Below are 19,495 nucleotides of genomic sequence, written 5' to 3' on the forward strand. Positions count from 1 at the left end.
GAAAAAGGAGTACATAGATGGGAGAAGGAATACAACGTGGCTGCTATGAAAGTGAATTGTTTACACGCCTGACCAGGGGTGTATTTATCGTGCCGATTCTGTTGAAAAACATTTCTTTAAAAACGGAAGAAATCTGAACAAAAAAAACTGGGATAAACATACCTGAATTTGTCCAATAGAAACTAAAGATTACACCCTAGATCAGCTAGATGTGGGGAAGAGTGCAAGGCGGTATTGAATGTGTCACTCAGTCATCTTGATTGCTTTAATTCCTCTCAACCGGTGTGCACCTACGTTGTAAACTTTCATTCATAGGCTAGGTTGAGGCAACCTCATGATGGGTATAGGGAACAATGGAGTACAATGTAGTAGCCTAAACCTGTCAACGTTACATTGAACTGGGTGAACGGAAAATGAATGACAGACGTTCCAATATGCTGTAATAGAAATAAGGCCCTTCTCCAAAAGATAAAAAGATGGTCCTCCCTCATCTTAAACGTCACCAACCACCCCTGGACTCCATGATCATTAGTCATGTAATGCCTGGTGACGTCACTATCAGGAATAACACTTTGTATCGTTCTTAAATGAGAACACCATTACTCAACAACACTAAAATAAAGTGTAATATGTGTGTGAAATCCAACATGTAAAACATGGCTCAGATATGGTATAGCCTTTTGCTATAGAAATGTGTGCACTTGTGTGACTCATAAAGGATACTGTAGTAACCATAGCTGTGGTTTCCCACTCTGGGGTGATGGCCGGTCACTGTTAAGTACAGCGCCTTCACAAGGTATTTAACCCTTTGACTTTACACATTGTACTGTGTTAGACAGAATTGAACATTTCTTGAATTTAAAAACATTTTGTCACTGTCACTAACCCATAATGTCGAAATTGATATATATTTTTTTACACATTACTTAAAAATGAAATGTCTTGAGTCAATAAGTATTCAACCCCTTTGTAATGGCAAATCTAAGATTTCAGAATTAAAAATGTGCTTAACAAGTAACGTAAGACGTTGCATACTGTGTGCAATAGTGTTTAACATGATGATTTTAATGAATAGCTCAACTATATGAATAGTTTCTGAAGGCACTGTAGCTTTCTGTAGCCCTGGATTGTCCATCCATATGTAGTAAGAGTAACACAGGGTGAATTGGCCAATTCATTGACAACTTTGACTTGCTTATATAGACCGGACACTACCAGTTTGCAGAAATGCGTGCGAGAGGGTGAAGTTCGTAACGTGGCTCGAGCACTTTCACGGAGGTGCTGAAACCCACTATTCTTCTCAACCACTGAGAATGGACGTATATCCGTGGCTATAAAACATAGCTGCAGCTCTTGTCATGTCTTTGATTTCTTTGGCCCGGTCAGAATCAGATGCTTGAATACAGAGGGGAGACCAAGTTGTTGTTTTTGGCGTTTCCGTTTTTCTCCAGCGGAGGAAATACTGGGGTGCTGTCGACATATTTACGGTGGCATGTTTGAGGTGTTGTCAGCTGCATAAAGTAATCTGATTGAGCAGAGGTAAATTTACACTCTGTCCATTGCCGTTTTAATCGACTAGGAAACCAAAATGTTTTCAAACTGGATATCTAAACGATGGAGAATCCTCTAGGTTTATTGACCCCACCAGTTGTCATTGTACAGAACTAGTTCCCGGCTGCGCCTCACAAAAGGACAGCTTGAAAATGCCCCAATTAAGATTTACATTTTTGATTACAATGTGCCTATGCGGCTTTAGTTGTTTTAACGGAATAGCGGTTTTCGTCTCAGATTTACTCAAGAGGCATATAACACAGCGTCGTCATAGCTTATAGGGCTTGTGTTTTCATTTTATTTTTTCATTCGAGTTCACAGTGCCGACCGAACAGAGGTTCCAGTACCGTTACACCCCTAATAGTCGAGAGGGGCAGGTTTGGTGATGGCGAGTCAGGTTTGCATGGGTGGGAGTTTCAGTTTACCACGGTGAGATCACTGTACGGTAAATTGGTTAATAGCCCAATAACAAAGAGCTCCAAACCTCTGCCAGTAATAGCTAGTTTTCAGTTTTCCCTCCCCCAGTCAGACCAATCTAAAAGACAGGCCAAGCAAAAGTTTGTCCATTTTAAATGGAAATCTATTACAGTAATGTACTTAATTGTTACCAAGAAATTTGATATTCATATAAAAACAGCTGCATTGGGCCTTTAAATCTAAAAAAAATACAAATAAAAAATAAATAAAATTGGTAACAGAGTACATGCTGACAGAAACAGAAACATAAGAAATACCCTGATGAAGACAGAGGTGTCATGAGGACAGAGTTCCATACTACCTTCTGTAACATCCTACTGTCAAATGGTTTAGTCTCATGTTCCAGTTTTACTTCGTTTGTACTTTTGTCTGAACTCAAAATGTTTTTTTTTTTTAAAAGTCAACCTCTCAAGAGCTCTCTCTCTCGTACTGTTAACGACCTGTTCCCTCACATCCTTAAACTGACAACCAGAGGTGGGAGCAAGAAATTATAGTCACAAACATGTCAAGTCACAATGTCCCGAGTCTCAAGCTAATGTGTCTATTTCAGGCTACTAGACAGCACTTTTCATTACATTTTGTCTCCAACATATTTTGATTATGTAATACTTCAATTTTAACAACAAATTCCAAATGCTCAGTAAATTAAATCAATTATGACATACCAAAAAAGACCATTAGACCTATGCCAGTAATCATTACTTAATGCCCCATTGCAAACTAAAAACGGTTCATATTCTTGATCACTAAACAATTTCTTTGGAGGTGCATATTTCTAGAATTATGGCAATCCTCCCTCCATACAATTTGATGTTTGCGATGCACACGATTCTATACAGTTCCTTGCAAACGTATTCACAGCTCTTGGATTCCTTCAAACGGTATTGTCACAAAGTTAATTTAATTAGAATTCATTTAAGTTGGATTAAATTTTAAAGTGGAATGTGAAAGTGAAAGGAAAATGCTACATTAATTAATATTTTTTTTAAATAAATAACGCAAATATAGTCGTTGATGAAGTATTCCCCCTGACTCAATATGTGTTAGAGACATTTGGCATACATTACAGTGGTGAGTCTTCTTGGGTAAGTCTATAAGAGATTTGCATACTATCCCATTATCCTTTACAATATGTTCTTGCAAAGGTGGCCACTCTGGAAAATGTCCCCGTCTTCTTGGTAAGAAACTCCCGCGTAGATGTGGCCTTGTTTTAAGATTATTGTCCAGCTGAAAGGTGAATTCCTCTCACAGCGTCTGGTGGAAAGCAGACTGAAGCAAGTTTAACCTCTAGGATTGTGTCTTTTGCTTAGCTCCATCCCATTTATTCTTATCCTGAAAAATCTCCCCGGTATTTGCGGATGTCAAGCAAAGACCACCATGCTTGAAAAAACAAAACAAAAAAAATGGGGGGGAAAGAAGGAGGCAGTTACTCAGTCATGTCACATTTGCCCCAAACTATAGGGCTTTGCATTTAGGCCAAAACGTGTATTCCTTTGCAGTGTTTTTTTCTTTATTTCTTCAGTATTCATTTAGTGCCTATATATTATATTATATATATAGCAATATTTGTATTGCTCTTTTCGCTCTGTCATTCAGGTCTTTATTGTGTAGTTGATCCTCCCCCCATTGAACTCTGTAGGCATTTTTTTTTAAACAACCAATGGTAACATCCCCTGAGCAGTTTCATCCCTGTCCTGCAACTCAGTTCAGAAGGACGACTGGATCTCTGATGTGTCTGGGTGGTTTAATACATCATCCACAGCATAATTATTAACTTGACCAGGCTTAAAGCGATATTCAGTCTGATCTGTTATGGTTACCAAATCACTGCCCTTTTATGCGGCTTTCATTGAACCGGTGCTTGAAATCCAATACTTGACTGAGGGACCTTACAGATGTACAGTGTATTCAGTAAGTATTCAGGCCCAGTCACTTTTCCAACACGTTAGACTTATTCTAAAATGGGTTCAATTGTTCCCCCTCTTCAATCTACACACAATACCCCATAATGACAAAGCAAAAACAAGTGGACATTTTTGCTAATTTATCAAATAAATATATATATATAAAAAACACATTTACATAAGTATTCAGACCTTTCACTCAGTACTTTGTTGTAGCATTTTCGGCAGCAATTCCAGCCAAGTCTTCTTGGGTATGACGCTACAAGCTTGGCACACCTGTATTTGTGAGAGTTTCTCCCATTTTCCTCTGCAGATCCTCTCAACCTCTGTCAGGCTGGATGGAGAGCGTAGCTGCACAGCTATTTTCAGGTCCAGGATCTGCCTGGGCCACTCAAGAACAAATCAGAGATTTGTCCCGAAGCCACTCCTATGTTGTCTTGGCTGGGTGCTTAGTGTGGTTGTCCTGTTGGAAGGTGACCCTTCACCCCAGTCTGAGTGCTCGGGAGCAGGTTTTCATCGAGGATCTCTGTACATTGCTCCGTTCATCTTTCCCTCGATCCTGACTAGTCTCCCAGTCGCCCCCACTGAAAAACATCCCCACAGCATTATGCCGCCACCACCTTGCTTCACAGCACGGATAGTGCCTGGTTTCCTCCAGACATGAAGCTTGGTATTGAGGCCAGAGTTCAATCTTGTTTTCATAATACCAGAGAATCTCGTTTTTCATGGTCAGAGTCCTTAAGGTGCCTTTTAACAAACTCAAAGCAGGCGGTCATGTTCTTTTTTACTGAGGAGTGGCTTCCATCTGGTCACTACCATAAAGGTCTTATTGGTGGAGTACTGCAGAGATGGGAGAATGTTCCAGAAGGACAACCATCTCCACAGAGGAGCTCTGTCAGAGTGACCATCAGGTTCTTAGTCACCTCCCTGACCAAGGCCCTTCTCCCAGGATTGCTCAGTTTGGCCGAGCGGCCAGCTCTAGGAAGAGTCTTGGTGGTTGCAAACTTCTTCCATTTAAGAATGATGGGAGGCCAGTGTTCTTGGGGACCTTCAATGCTGCAGACATTGTTTGGTGTAGGTATTAATGCCTCTGTGTAGCCGTTAGCAATGATGCTAACGACAACCTTATTCTGATTGATGGAAAGGCTTCCCCCAACACCTTCTCAACTAAATGTTATCTACAAGTAGCCTATGCATACTTGGCATAATGCATCAATCCAGGGTATTTTGTTTGGAAAACTCTAATCATGTGCCTTTCAAAAACACCACTAAAACAGCCTCTTGCTAGGTGGACACTTGAATTAATTATTTTTTCACCATACCTCGAGATTGGTCTCCTGATGTGCTTTAAGCATTGTTGTGGACATATAAAACATCTAATTTTGTCGTTTTTCCTATTAAGAAAAAAAGTGGATGGGAGAGAGAGCAGAAAAAAACTGGGAAAATTAGGAAACCTGAAAATACAAAACAAAAAAATTCAGAAAACTAAATGGAATTATTCCAAAAATGAAACAGATTTTATAGGGTACTAGAAAGTGGATCATTTTGTACATGTATTCAACTGCACGTTTGACCAATTCCAGTCCTAAGGTCTTTTTTTTCCTTCTCATTACAAAGAATCCATATGATGGAAAACCGTCCCAGTGACGGATAACTGTGTAGGTGACCGAGAAAGGCAACAGAAATCTGGGCGACAGAATGGTCAGAATGCCATGGTCAGTGGAGGCTCAAATTTAGTTAACGGGGTCACCATCTGCTTGGTGTGCGCTGCCGCTGCCCAGGAGAGCGTGCGTCGAGCCCAGGAGAGCGTGCGTCGAGCCCAGGAGAGCGTGCGTCGAGCCCAGGAGAACATGCATCTCGGCATCTGGAACTTGGACAGCTGCTTGTGCTGTCCAGGCCAGCGTGCAGTGATGTCTGAGCCTCTGGGACAGCCATGCTACTGTTGGCAGACCAGCAACAAAGCAACAGAGCGCAGACACTGAATCTCAACCATCTCAGCTATCACTGCAGTACAGTTGTGTCAAGAAGGCTGTATGTCCTTTGGGTGGTGGACCATTCTTGATACAAAACAGGAAACTGTTGAGCGTGAAAAACCCAGCAGCTTTTCAAATAGAAAGGTTTAGAACTTGTGAAATGTGTGTGTGTGAAGTGTGTGTGTGTGTGTGTGTGTACAGTGTGTGTGTGTGTGTGTGTGTGTGTGTGAGTGTGTGTACAGTGCACTCAGAAAGTATTCAGACCCCTTCACTTTTTCCACTTTTTGTTCCGTTACAGACTTATTCTTAAATTGATTAAATTGTTTGAAAAGGGAAAGGGGTCTGAATATTTTCCGAATGCACCGTATACAGTATAGACATGTGCATCTGATGGTTCTGACTTAAATATGGACGACTACCCAGGTGTCTGGTTAGACTGTAAGCTCTCCTTACAGACTCACATTAAACATCTCCAATCCAAAATTAAATCGAGAATCGGCTTCCTATTTCGCAACAAAGTCTCCTTCACTCATGCTGCCAAACATACCCTCATAAAACTGACTATCCTACCAATCCTCAACTTCGGCGATGTCATTTATAAAAAAGCTTCCAATACTCTACTCAGCAAATTGGATGTAGTGCTATCACAGTGCCATCCGTTTTGTCACCCAAGCCCCATATACCACCCACCACTGCGACATGTATGTTCTCGTCACCAAACCCACTGGCTCCAGGTCATCTATAAGTCTTTGCTAGGTAAAGCTCTGCCTTATCTCAGCTCACTGGTCACCATAACACCCACCCGTAGCGCGCGCTCCAGCAGGTATTTCTCACTGGTCAACCTCAAAGCCAACACCTCCTTTGGCCACCTTTCCTTCCAGTTCTCTGCTGCCAATTACTGGAACAAATTGCAACGTGAGAACAAAAAGAGAGAGGGAGAGAGAGAGACATGGGGGAAACAACGGAATGGGTTTTTAAACTAAGGGAAAGGGGATGTGATTGGGTAATGGAAACAGGAGGAGGTGTGTCTTCAGATGAATGACTTGATTGGGGAATGATGATTGGTGACACCTGTGAATAGTGGAGAAGGAAAGAAAATACACACACAGGATACCTGTATCCGTAACACTAACTTTAAACATCAGCTATCTGAGCAGCTAACCAATCACTGCAGCTGTACACAGCCAATCTGTAAATAGCACATCCAATCTACCTACCTCATCCCCATATTGTTTTTATTTACTTTTTTTTTTGCTCTTTCGCACACCAGTATTTCTACTTGCACATCATCATCTGCACATCTATCACTCCAGTGTTAATTCACCACTATGGCCTATTTATTGCCTTACCTCCTTACTCCATTTGCACACACTGTATATAGATTTTTCTATTGTGTTATTGACTGTAATTTTGTTTATCCTGTGTGTAACTGTGTTCTTTTTTGCTTTATCTTGGCCAGGTCGCAGTTGTAAATGAGAACTCAACTGGCCTACCTGGTTAAATAAAGGTGAAATTTAAAAAATTAAAATCTATCCGTGCATCTCTGGGATGACTGAGGGCTCAGGGCTGAGTGGCTCCCTGCACTGCATCAGTAGCCCATCATAACCGACTCTAGAGGCCGATCTGAATCTCAAACATCTGCAGTACTGCACTTCCTTTCTACGGTGAGAGATTAACAGTGAGAGATGCCAACCACAATCTCAACCAGCCGTCCTGTGTGGCTTCCTTTGTAAGCGCTAGAACAAAAAGGTTGAGTTTCATTTCCACAGGGATTACAAACTAAAAATAGCTGGATCACTGTACCGTAAGTCACTTTGAATGAAGCCAAAACTACAGAAAGACCAAATGAATGTCAACCATAGGCTACCACTGCCAGATGCTTCCATCTACTCTACACCCAACCATTTCCATGAAGATAAAAACCTCTCTGCAGCTCCACACCATCAACGGAACCCCCCGAGGCAAACGCCAAAACACAACACCTACCACTGAGATAAGCCCATCTTCTATAGCCAACCATTTAAAAATCCGACTCACTGTTGCAGAAAATGCATCGTAGTCCACTGAGCAATATATATTCATGTGGGTATCGTAGTCCACTGAGCAATATATATTCATGTGGGTATCGTAGTCCACTATATTTTACACGTGGTGAGCTCTGACCCCATTGGAATCTACAACATTATGATCATCATGTTGACAAGTGCCTCATTGGCTGGTTCCCATTCCAAGAAAATTCTGCCTTCAGTATACCCTTTGACAAGGACTGTTCCTCACAGATCTCTAAGGATTTAAAACTGCAATCAGTATTTGAAACAAAGCATTCTCCCGGTCACTGTTTTGGTTAAAAAAAAAAAAAGCTTTGGGATGGGGCTGGAGAAATGTAACCACAATCAAATTTTAAAAATCGGCACAGAGCTATGGATGCATGATATCAAAAGTATAGTTTTAATATTGAGGCTATACAGTGTTTGTTTAAATTCACTTTGTTTACAAACATTGGAGTAAAACAAGCTTATATGATATTTTGGGTTCTGATGGAGTGTGATAGGTGAACTCAACTTATAAAAAAACTAAAAATGCATCATGAACTATATTCTTCAAGAATTAAAAAGGGTACATATTAATTTATAAAAATCCCAAAATGCCCATTTAATATTTGCAGCAGCAAGATGGAGGACATTTGTCAATAGATTATAATAGCCTAGAGGTGTGTTGGGTCATTGTCCTGTTGAAAAAACAAATGATAGCACAAACCAGACAAGATGATGCATCACTGCAGAATGCTGTGGTAGCCATGCTGGTTAAGTGTGCCTTGAATTATAAAATAAATCACTGTGTTTTACCAGCAAAGCACCACCACCCCCATGCTTCACGGTAGGAACCACACATGCGGAGATCATCCGTTCACCTACTCTGCATCTCACAAAGACACGGAGGTTAGAGCCAAAATCTCAAATTTGGACTCATTAGACTAAAGGACAGATTTCCACCGGTCTAATGTACATTGCTTATGTTTCTTGAGCCAATCAAGTCTTCTTATTGGTGTTCTTTAGTAGTGGTTTCTTTGCAGCAATTCAACCATGAAGGCCTGATTCACCCAGTCTCCTCTGAACAGTTGATGTTGAGATGTGTCTGTTACTTGAATTCTGTGAAGCATTTCTTTGGGCTGCAATCTGAGGTGCAGCTAATGGACATATCCTCTGCAGCAGAGGTAACTCTGGGTCTCCCTTTACTGTGGCGGTCCTCATGAAAGCCAGTTTCATCACAGCGCTTGATGGTTTTTGCGACTGCACTTGAATAAACTTTCAAAGTTCTTGAAATTTTCCGGTTTGACTGACCTTCAAGTCTTAAAGTAATGATGGACTGTCATTTCTCTTTGCTTATTTGAACTGTTCTTGCCATAATATGGACATGGTCTTTTACCAAACAGGGCCATCTTCTGTATACCAACACTACCTTGTCAAAAACAACTGATTGGCTCAAACACATTAAGGAAAGAAATTCCACAAATGAACTTAAAGCACGCCTGTTAATTGAAATGCATTCCAGGTGACTACCCCATGAAGCTGGTTGAGAGAATGCCAAGAGTGTGCAAAGCGGTCATCAAGGCAAAGGGTGGCTATTTTAAGAATGTCAAAATATAAAATACATTTAGATTAGATTAACACTTTTGGTTACTACATGATTCCATGCATTTTTTTGTGTGTTTTTTTTCCCCATTGTTGAGGTCTTCACTATTATTCTACAATGTAGAAAATAGTAAAAAAAATAAAGAAAAACCCTTGAATGAGTCAGTGTGTCCGAAAATTTTGACTGGTACCATCTATATCTATACACACTTTAGTAAATATTTTCTTAACTCCATTTTCTTAAAGCTGCATTGTTGGTTAAAGGCGTGTAAGTAAGCATTTCACAGTCAGGTCTACACCTGTTGTATTCGGCATATGTGACAAAATTTGATGACTCAATATCATGGCTATAGCGTATGCTACCATACCTGTAGACTTCATCATTGCGCTAATGCTAATTAATGCTAATGCTAGTTAATGCTAATGCCAGTTAGCATTGGCTCGCAAACACAGCCAAATTCCTTCAAACTGCACACGGAGACATGAAAATGGTATCCATTTCTACTTAGAGATTCTTTCTGTAAGTAGAAAGAATCTCACCAGTATCTCTTTTTAAAAACAGCTAACGAAAGACACCATCTTCACAGACGCTTGCAATAACCATCTTCGCTCCGCGGCCCAAACCAGCTCAGCTATGTCATATCAACAAATCACAATGATGAATCCTTAGCTCCATGGGAGCCGAGAAAGGAAGAAAGAACAGTCTCCCCGTCATGTCTATCTAACAAGATGGACGATCATCCATATTGACGATCCTTATGATTCATTCCTGACCCGGAAGGACGATTTGGTTCATTAGGTATTAAATAGTACAGTTATGCAGCTAGGGCTGGAAATTAGGGATGCACGATATATCGGTTAACATATCGGAATCGGACGATATTAGCTAGAAATGCCAACAGTGGTATCGACCCGATGTCTACTTTAACGCCAATGTTAAAAACCAACGTCAAAGCTGACGTGCATACCTATATAACAAAGGTACATGACGTAATGACGCCACGTAAAATGTAGCGCGATAAGAGCAACAGAGCATTCCTAACCTGGCCCACAATGTCTGCTGTGTGGATCGAGCAGCCAACAAGTCCATCAGTCATTTGAAAGAGTAAGAACTTTTCAGCGAGACAACTCGAAAGGTGAAAACCATTAAAGCTAAGATAAATTCCATTATTGCCCTTGACAATCAACTGTTCTCTGTTGTGGGTGATGTTGGCTTTCGCCGACTGGTCGAGAACACACTACCAAGTGAGCTATTTTTCAGATAGCGTCACTGCTATTAGCTTCATGACATACATACTATGGAACGCCGTTTGGGTCTTTGCGTGTCAAAAAGATACAGTAGCACTGTCAAAGCTGTACAAAAAAAACTCTGCAAACAAGCAAACACCACGAACAATGTATACCGCATCATTTGTTCGACCACAACTTCTAGGGGAGCTAGCTTTAGTTTGGTACCTAGCTAGCACTAATACAACCAGCCTGAAAACAATGAATAGAACATGTAGTCATTTTCATTATTCTTAGCAATGTTTTAGGAATCCTTGTGAGCAAGTATTCCCTAGGTTGCCATTTGTTGTTCGCCTATTGATATTGAACTTCAGTTCATGAAAATAAATAGCTAGCCAGCTACTTAACCCTGTTGCCCAAAGCTAACGTTATAATCAGCCAGCTAGCTTCATCTGGCTAGTGAGGCTCGACCGAACTGGGTTGTGAAGCTAGCCACAAGTGGAATTTATGTTTTTTTCCTTCAAAATAAAAGTATGTCATTGGCAGTGATGCAAATAGTAGAATTATGCCATACTTTTATTTTGAAGGCTAACTGCAAAGTCTACTATTGTGGTGAGCTTCACATAGATGGGTCCGACTTTATAAAATAAGGTTATTTTAGATGACACCTAGATTGTCATTTTGCTATGTTTTTGGGAGTAGACCATTGTTTGCATCCATCAGCTAGCTTAGCGTTTTTTTATGACCAGCACTGTAGGTGCGCAGACAACTTTACCAGCATCATAGCATAGGTATCAATGAAACAAATGAAATACAAGTGATAGTGTAATGAATGTGTAATAACTACATCAATTATGAACGCATTAAATTATTATGTGACGTGCAGTCATATTCAGGTCCTGATTGGTCAACAGGCTTATTTGAGACATCAAATAGTGTTATTTGACGTGCATCTTGTTTGACACGCAAACGGTGTTCCGTAGAAATCCTGGTTGAGAATGAAACGACTGAACAATGAAACAGCACAGCAAGTAAGTGAAAGAAGTAGGTTTTGATGATGTTTTACTGGTCATGGGGACATAAATGCCAACAAAATAACTTTTGAGTCAGTGTGGTGTGTGTGATCTGACCTTAACTAGGCAAGACAGGTAAGAACAAATTATTATTTACTATGACGGCCCGGATGAGGCTGGGCCAATTGTGCGCAGCCCTAAGGGCTCCCAATCACAGCCGGATGTGACACAGCCTGGATTCGAACCAGGGACTGTAGTGACGCCTCTTGCACTGAGATGCAGTGCCTTAGACCGCTGCATCCATGTGTGTGTGTGTTAACTATTTAACTGTACTAGAATGCTGTTTTTTTAGTGTATTTTTAAAGGCAGCAAAAACTTTAAATATCGGTGTTGGTTTTTTTGGCAAGAAAAATAACAGATATCGGTATATCGACCAGAAATATCACATCAGTGCATCACTACTGGAAATTGCTAGAGATCTCACGTTAGGATATTATCAACAATATTTAGGTGCTGATACAATACGTATATGAGATTCTCAATGTATTGTGATTTGAATGGCACACATACACAACCCATGTCTCAATTGCCTTAAGATTTAAAAAAAATAATAATAAATATATAAATAAATAAAAAATATCCTTCTTTAACCTGTCTCCTCCCTCTCTCACCTACACTGATTGAAGTGGATTTAACAAGTGACATCAATAAGTGATCATAGCTTTCACCTGTATTCACCTGGTCAGTCTGTCATGGAAAGAGCACGTGTCAAACTCATTCCACGGAGGGCCGAGTGCCTGCAGGGTTTTCGTACTTGATTGATGAATTAAGATCACTAATTACTAAAAGGAACTCCCTTCACCTGGTTGTCTAGGTCTTAATTAAAAAGGAATTTGCGCCAACATCCACCAATCACAAAACACACCAGGCCTGTTTTCCCAGACACAGAGATTCTCAGTTGAAAGTGCTTTATTAGTCCAGGAATTGGCTTATATTAAAATAATTTTTGTGTCCCTTTCGGGAAAATGTCTCAATATGACTCCGGAACCACAAACCAGCCCCTTGACTTAGCCTTTGTTTACAGGTCCAACGTTTACTGTGATGGAACCGTTGTCATGGGCGAAGAAAGGTTAAGGAGGGTGTTAGTTTCCCTCGGAGCAGGAAAACAGGAGACTACTGTTTGGCTCGCAACACAATCCCTGTGTTCAGTCAGCTGACATTTATGTAGCCGTTCGGCTTTTATACACACCACACACACACCACACACACACACACGGTAGGAACAGAGAAAGATTCCACTTTCAACAACTTCTTTTGCCAGGCATCACATCATACTGTATACAGATGGGAGCAGTGATAGTTCCAGTAGCGTCTCTATGTACAATATGCCTGCCCTACACAAATTTGCCAACATATCGCTACAGAACCAAGTCACACGTCTCTCTCTACATATCAGTTCAATTTGTATTTAAAAACAGTAGTTGTGTGTCCACAGACCTGTAGAAACTAGGGAGTGATCTAAGGCTCACATTAGGAGAGAGAGAGAGAGAGAGAGACAGGAGGACACCCATCGAAACACACCCAAATAGTATGGTCCCTGGCTTTTACAGAGCAGGTCAAACCTATTAGGTTGCTTCAAGAAGTAGGGGGGGGGGGTGATCTTCGCACGCACACACACAGGAAAGAGGCAGCATGGTGTCTATCCAGGTTCTTAAAAATAATTCTGACTTCAAGCTCAAAAAAAACTGTGCATACAGGGACAATACACAAACAGTCCCCGACATGCATCAGACACCCACACAGTCCCTATTCTCTGCCTCCATGAGAGCCTGAAGCAATACTATTATTGGCCACCCGTCAGTCCCTCTTACCCGCCTCAGTCCCGCCTCAGTCCCGCCTCAGTCCCGCCACTATATCCTTCCATTTGTCAAAGGGGAAGGTAATTTTCAGCTATTTTTTAAAGCACTCTAAAACAGCTTCTTCCTATAACGGTTTAGAAGCAATCCATGTTCCAATCCAATCCATGTTCCAATCCATGTTCCAATCCAATCCAAGTTCCAATCCAATCCATGTTCCAATCCAATCCATGTTCCAATCCAATCCATGTTCCAATCCAAGTTCCAATCCAATCCATGTTCCAATCCAATCCATGTTCCAATCCAATCCATGTTCCAATCCATGTTCCAATCCAATCCATGTTCCAATCCATGTTCCAATCCAATCCAAGTTCCAATCCAAGTTCCAATCCAAGTTCCAATCCAATCCATGTTCCAATCCAATCCATGTTCCAATCCAATCCATGTTCCAATCCAAGTTCCAATCCAATCCATGTTCCAATCCAATCCATGTTCCAATCCAATCCATGTTCCAATCCAAGTTCCAATCCAATCCATGTTCCAATCCAATCCATGTTCCAATCCAATCCATGTTCCAATCCAATCCATGTTCCAATCCAATCCATGTTCCAATCCATGTTAATTTTTGTACTAAAAAAAGTTTTTTTTTTCTCCTTTTAAGTATGGTTGGTCATGATCTGTCAATGTGTGTGAACTGAACGTGTTGAAACACGAAGAGGAATGACTGAAAACAACAAGCAGAGAAATGTTCTATCGGCTAGGCTACGGTAACACATTAACCACATCAGTACCGAGATCCCAGCAAAAATCGTCTGCTCATTTATCTTCATGTCCAGCCTTTATATTGAACCTCACAATGAGGTGTTTTACCATGTTCTTTAAAAAGGACAACCAGGGCTACAAGTAGAACACAAAACTATTGGACATAAAGTGTTGCATTTATGAGTCTTACTGAAAAATGTTTTAAAAAATAAAAATAAAAAACAACTAAGGTCTGCCTAAGCAAAACCCTGATATAAATGCTGTAAGCACAGAAAATGTTTGCTCAGTGGGAAATTAATATCCAACTAGTCAGTGACGACTGTGTGGCGTTTGGAGTTTGTAACAACTACGTGAGTTTGTTACAGTATTATAGACACTATGTCCTGGGATTTCCTATGATCTATGTAGAAGAACCCCTTACAGTATTATAGACACTATGACCTGGGATTTCCTATGGTCTTCTATGTAGAAGAACCCCTTACAGTATTATAGACACTATGACCTGGGATTTCCTATGATCTTCTATGTAGAAGAACCCCTTACAGTATTATAGACACCATGACCTGGGATTTACTATGATCTATGTAGAAGAACCCCTTACAGTATTATAGACACTATGACCTGGGATTTACTATGATCTATGTAGAAGAACCCCTTACAGTATTATAGACACTATGATCTATGTAGAAGAACCCCTTACAGTATTATAGACACCATGACCTGGGATTTCCTATGATCTTCTATGTAGAAGAACCCCTTACAGTATTATAGACACTATGTCCTGGGATTTCCTATGGTCTTCTATGTAGAAGAACCCCTTACAGTATTATAGACACTATGACCTGGGATTTACTATGATCTATGTAGAAGAACCCCTTACAGTATTATAGACACTATGACCTGGGATTTCCTATGATCTTCTATGTAGAAGAACCCCTTACAGTATTATAGACACTATGACCTGGGATTTCCTATGATCTTCTATGTAGAAGAACCCCTTACAGTATTATAGACACCATGACCTGGGATTTACTATGATCTATGTAGAAGAACCCCTTACAGTATTATAGACACTATGACCTGGGATTTACTATGATCTATGTAGAAGAACCCCTTACAGTATTATAGACACCATGACCTGGGATTTCCTATGATCTTCTATGTAGAAGAACGCCTTACAGTATTATAGACACTATGTCCTGGGATTTCCTATGATCTATGTAGAAGAACCCCTTACAGTATTATAGACACTATGACCTGGGATTTCCTATGATCTATGTAGAAGAACCCCTTACAGTATTATAGACACTATGACCTGGGATTTACTATGATCTTCTATGTAGAATAACCCCTTACCTTCTAATGACATTTGTGTAGCATCATAGAGCAAAACAGTCTCAGCTTTTTACAGATGGCTTATCGTAGTTTGTAGCTAAAACCATTCGGACGTTTTTGTATAAAAAGACTCGGGGCCCCGGGCCCCTTCAGAATCCACCCTTGGCTCAAACACAGTTGTAGCTCAGCCCCCCGTTAATCACACGGACCAATGGCTCAAACACAGTTGTAGCTCAGCCCCCGTTAATCACACGGACCAATGGCTCAAACACAGTTGTAGCTCAGCCCCCGTTAAATCACACGGACCAATGGCTCAAACACAGTTGTAGCTCAGCCCCCGTTAAATCACACGGACCAATGGCTCAAACACAGTTGTAGCTCAGCCCCCGTTAATCACACGGACCAATGGCTCAAACACAGTTGGCTCAGCCCCCGTTAAATCACACGGACCAATGGCTCAAACACAGTTGTAGCTCAGCCCCCGTTAAATCACACGGACCAATGGCTCAAACACAGTTGTAGCTCAGCCCCCGTTAAATCACACGGACCAATGGCTCAAACACAGTTGTAGCTCAGCCCCCGTTAATCACACGGACCAATGGCTCAAACACAGTTGTAGCTCAGCCCCCCCGTTAAATCACACGGACCAATGGCTCAAACACAGTTGTAGCTCAGCCCCCGTTAAATCACACGGACCAATGGCTCAAACACACAATCTTAAAAATAAGTTAGAAGTCCAAAACACACCAGTGATACGGTGGGACTCATTAGGTCACAACACCCTAGAACCTTTTTTTTGTGGGGGGGGGGGTCCCTTGGAGGTCAGCCCCCCAGACAGTATTTGAACACGTCATAAGCCTTGAATTATTACATTTTTTGAATTACAGGAAAATCAGCTTTAAAAATACTGAAACATTTTCTCAGCCTCACGGTTCTGACTGGCGAGTCGCCATTTGAGTCACCAAGCAATGAACAAAAATCTATTAAATTCAATTGACACTAACCCCCTCCCCAAATCATAATCTAATATGGATGCCAATGTTTTGGTCTAGCTTTGCACTTATACGTTTAATTTACTTCCCGTTTTGCGGCACTCATTATCTAACAACAGACAGGTGTGAACCAGACAGGGGTGTATTCATTACGGCGATTGTTGAAAAATGTTTAATCTGTTGTAAAACATTTTGCAACAGGAACAACAAAGTTGTAGTTCATTTTAAAATTGTATGGTTCAGGGTTCCCATGCAGTGCCATTCCAATCTGAACCGTCTGCGAAGTGTTTCGTACAAACCGCCAAACTTGTGCTACCACGGAGTGAAGTCTGCGGGGTTCCTCAAAAACTTCTTCCAGACCCTAATTTTGTTGTTGTTGAGAGACGCGACTTACCTACAACTTGTGTTTAAAAATGCAAAAGATATCAGCAAAATTGATATACCCTGTGCAAAACAAAACATTGGCATTCATATTAGATTTTGATTTGTGAAGAGCGAGGGGGGTGTAGCATCTAAAGACTGGATAAAAAAATAAAAAAATTGTTCACTGCTCGGTGATGCAAACAGCGATTCTCTAATCAGACATGTCTGCCGATTACAGATGTAGCGTCGGACTCAAGACACACGCTGCTAGCAGGTAGACTACAGTCATTCAGCTGAAAATTCTCAACTCCACAGCGTGTACATCACATCTCAATGGAGTTGAGTGGCAATGACCTTTGGGGGAGTATACCTCCGACTACATTGAATCTATCAGTCAAATTATTTAATGTGTACTTGGAAACCTGTGTTTGTCCTGTATAAAATAGGTTATTTTCTTTGGATGCTGCAATACAATACAATATTTTTTTTTAATCAATGCGCGGTGTCATCCACTGTTCTCCAATGGCGTATGTCAACCGGTAGAGTAAGTTCAAAGGTCATTTTATTCAAAACTTTACTTTAGTTTTTTTTGCAGTACTACACAGAGGTGTATTAGGCCAAGTAGCCTGCAGAGTTGACTCTGCAAAGCAGATGGCACCATTTTCTTGTTTTTAAAATGTATAGATCGCCAGGGGCACTGTCCAACATTATTTACAAAAGACGCATGTGTTCAGTAAGTCTTCCAGGCCAGAGGCATTGGGGATGAACATGTGTTCTCTTGATAAGTGCTTGAATTAGACCATTTTCCTGTCCTGCTAAACATTCAAAATGTAACAAGTACTTTTGGTTGTCTGGGAAAATGTAGAGTCAAAAGTACAGTATTTTCATTAAGAATGTAGTGAAGTAAAAGTTGTCAAATTAAATAGTAACGTGCAGATATCCCCAAAAACGAAGTAGTACTCTCAAGTATTTTTACACCATTGCTTAAAACCAGTAAACAAATTGATGTCATTTCGAAAATGTGCAAGGAAAATCTCCCCTGTCCCTAAGAGGATCTATGCAAGCAGCACTCCCTGGCCATGCTAGTCTCGAACTCCTGTTAGCCCTCACCTGAGGGCCCGCAAGGTAGCTATCAACAGCCAGTCAGCCAATCCAATAGCGGTTGGAAGCTATAGCCAGCTTCGATTGGTCAATATCAATGCGATGTCGTGGAGTATGAGTCAAAACTTCAGTCGCTCTCCCCCCCAACTTCAGTCCTGCGGTGTACAACTCCCTCCCTCAACCGTCCCTCGCCCACTTAATTGAAGATGAATGGGGCTTCGTTGTGTTATCGCCACCAAACGTGCTAGATGGGTTTTCAGTGTAATTGTTTTCGCTCCCCATGTGAGGCAGAAATGAAAGAGAACTTTAACGATGTCAAAGTTGATGCGTTCATTCCACCGATGCTTATCAGAACGTAATACAAGGCATTATTTAGTAGGTTATTCTAAAGAGCATCAAGTAATGACAGAAGGTTAGATGCATACATGCAGTTTATTATATACACATGTACTAATAGCCTACCTAATGTCGGGATTTTTTTCCCCCGCAACCCTGTCAAAAAAAAAAACACCAAAAAAATCGTTCCGCTGCCCCTGGCCAAACTAGGAATATTCTGTTTATTCATAGCTGCAGGGATACTTGTGAGCTGGATATCAAAAGTGCTGATCAATTTATCCGGAAGAAGACCTTAACCGGCATATGAGCCATTATCGGGAATATTGGTGGTGACTATTTCATCAAGGAATAATCAGAAGTGTCAAATGGACAAGCGTCGTTGAATTAACCAATGCGTGATTCTTGAAATTCTATCAAAACACACATTCCACCAGACGCTACACAATTAACTCATTTTGCCCTCAATCTACCAATTAAAAAGGTTGTTTATTTGTCCAGAGAAGTTAATATATCTTTCAAATTTTTAAAAAGACATTCAACTACGCAAACCGACTGTTCAACTAAACCGAGTTATTGATAAATAAAAATAACATGCAAAGAAATGTTTGAGCGAAACACACTGAAGTTTGTGTGTACTTACAGTATAGCAAGCGAAGACAATACAGAGTTTTCCTTTCACTGGTATTCGAACAGCAGCTTTTGAGCTGTGCTCAATGGGTTTGCAAACAGTGGGGTGGAGAATCCGACGGATGTATGCAGGTACCGTAATGGGAGGTACGCACAAGGGAGCGCAGTGTCATTACCGTAATATGTAGACTACTCGTTACCGAGTAGGTTTTTCATAATCCCCGTCTTATTTTGAGAAATGCATATCACTATACAAACATATAGCTATGCTATTTTATTAGGGAATTAACTAATCAACCAATCAAAAACATTTTTACATCAGCAGTTGTCACAGTGCCAGCCTAAA

General features: G+C 40.8%; 1 protein-coding gene across 1 annotated transcript in view; it reads right to left on the reverse strand.

Moving 5' to 3' along the window:
* Window positions 1-19,286, reverse strand: part of LOC112251445 (tumor protein p53-inducible protein 11) — a 94,946-nt gene extending 75,660 nt beyond the window's left edge. The window contains exon 1 of the mRNA XM_042301899.1: window positions 19,163-19,286. The gene's annotated coding sequence lies outside the window, so the exon portion shown is untranslated. The remainder of the gene's footprint in view (window positions 1-19,162) is intronic.
* Window positions 19,287-19,495: the final 209 nt, after the last annotated feature.

The sequence above is a fragment of the Oncorhynchus tshawytscha genome, linkage group LG19 (genome assembly GCF_018296145.1).
Source record: "Oncorhynchus tshawytscha isolate Ot180627B linkage group LG19, Otsh_v2.0, whole genome shotgun sequence".
NCBI lineage: Eukaryota > Metazoa > Chordata > Actinopteri > Salmoniformes > Salmonidae > Oncorhynchus > Oncorhynchus tshawytscha.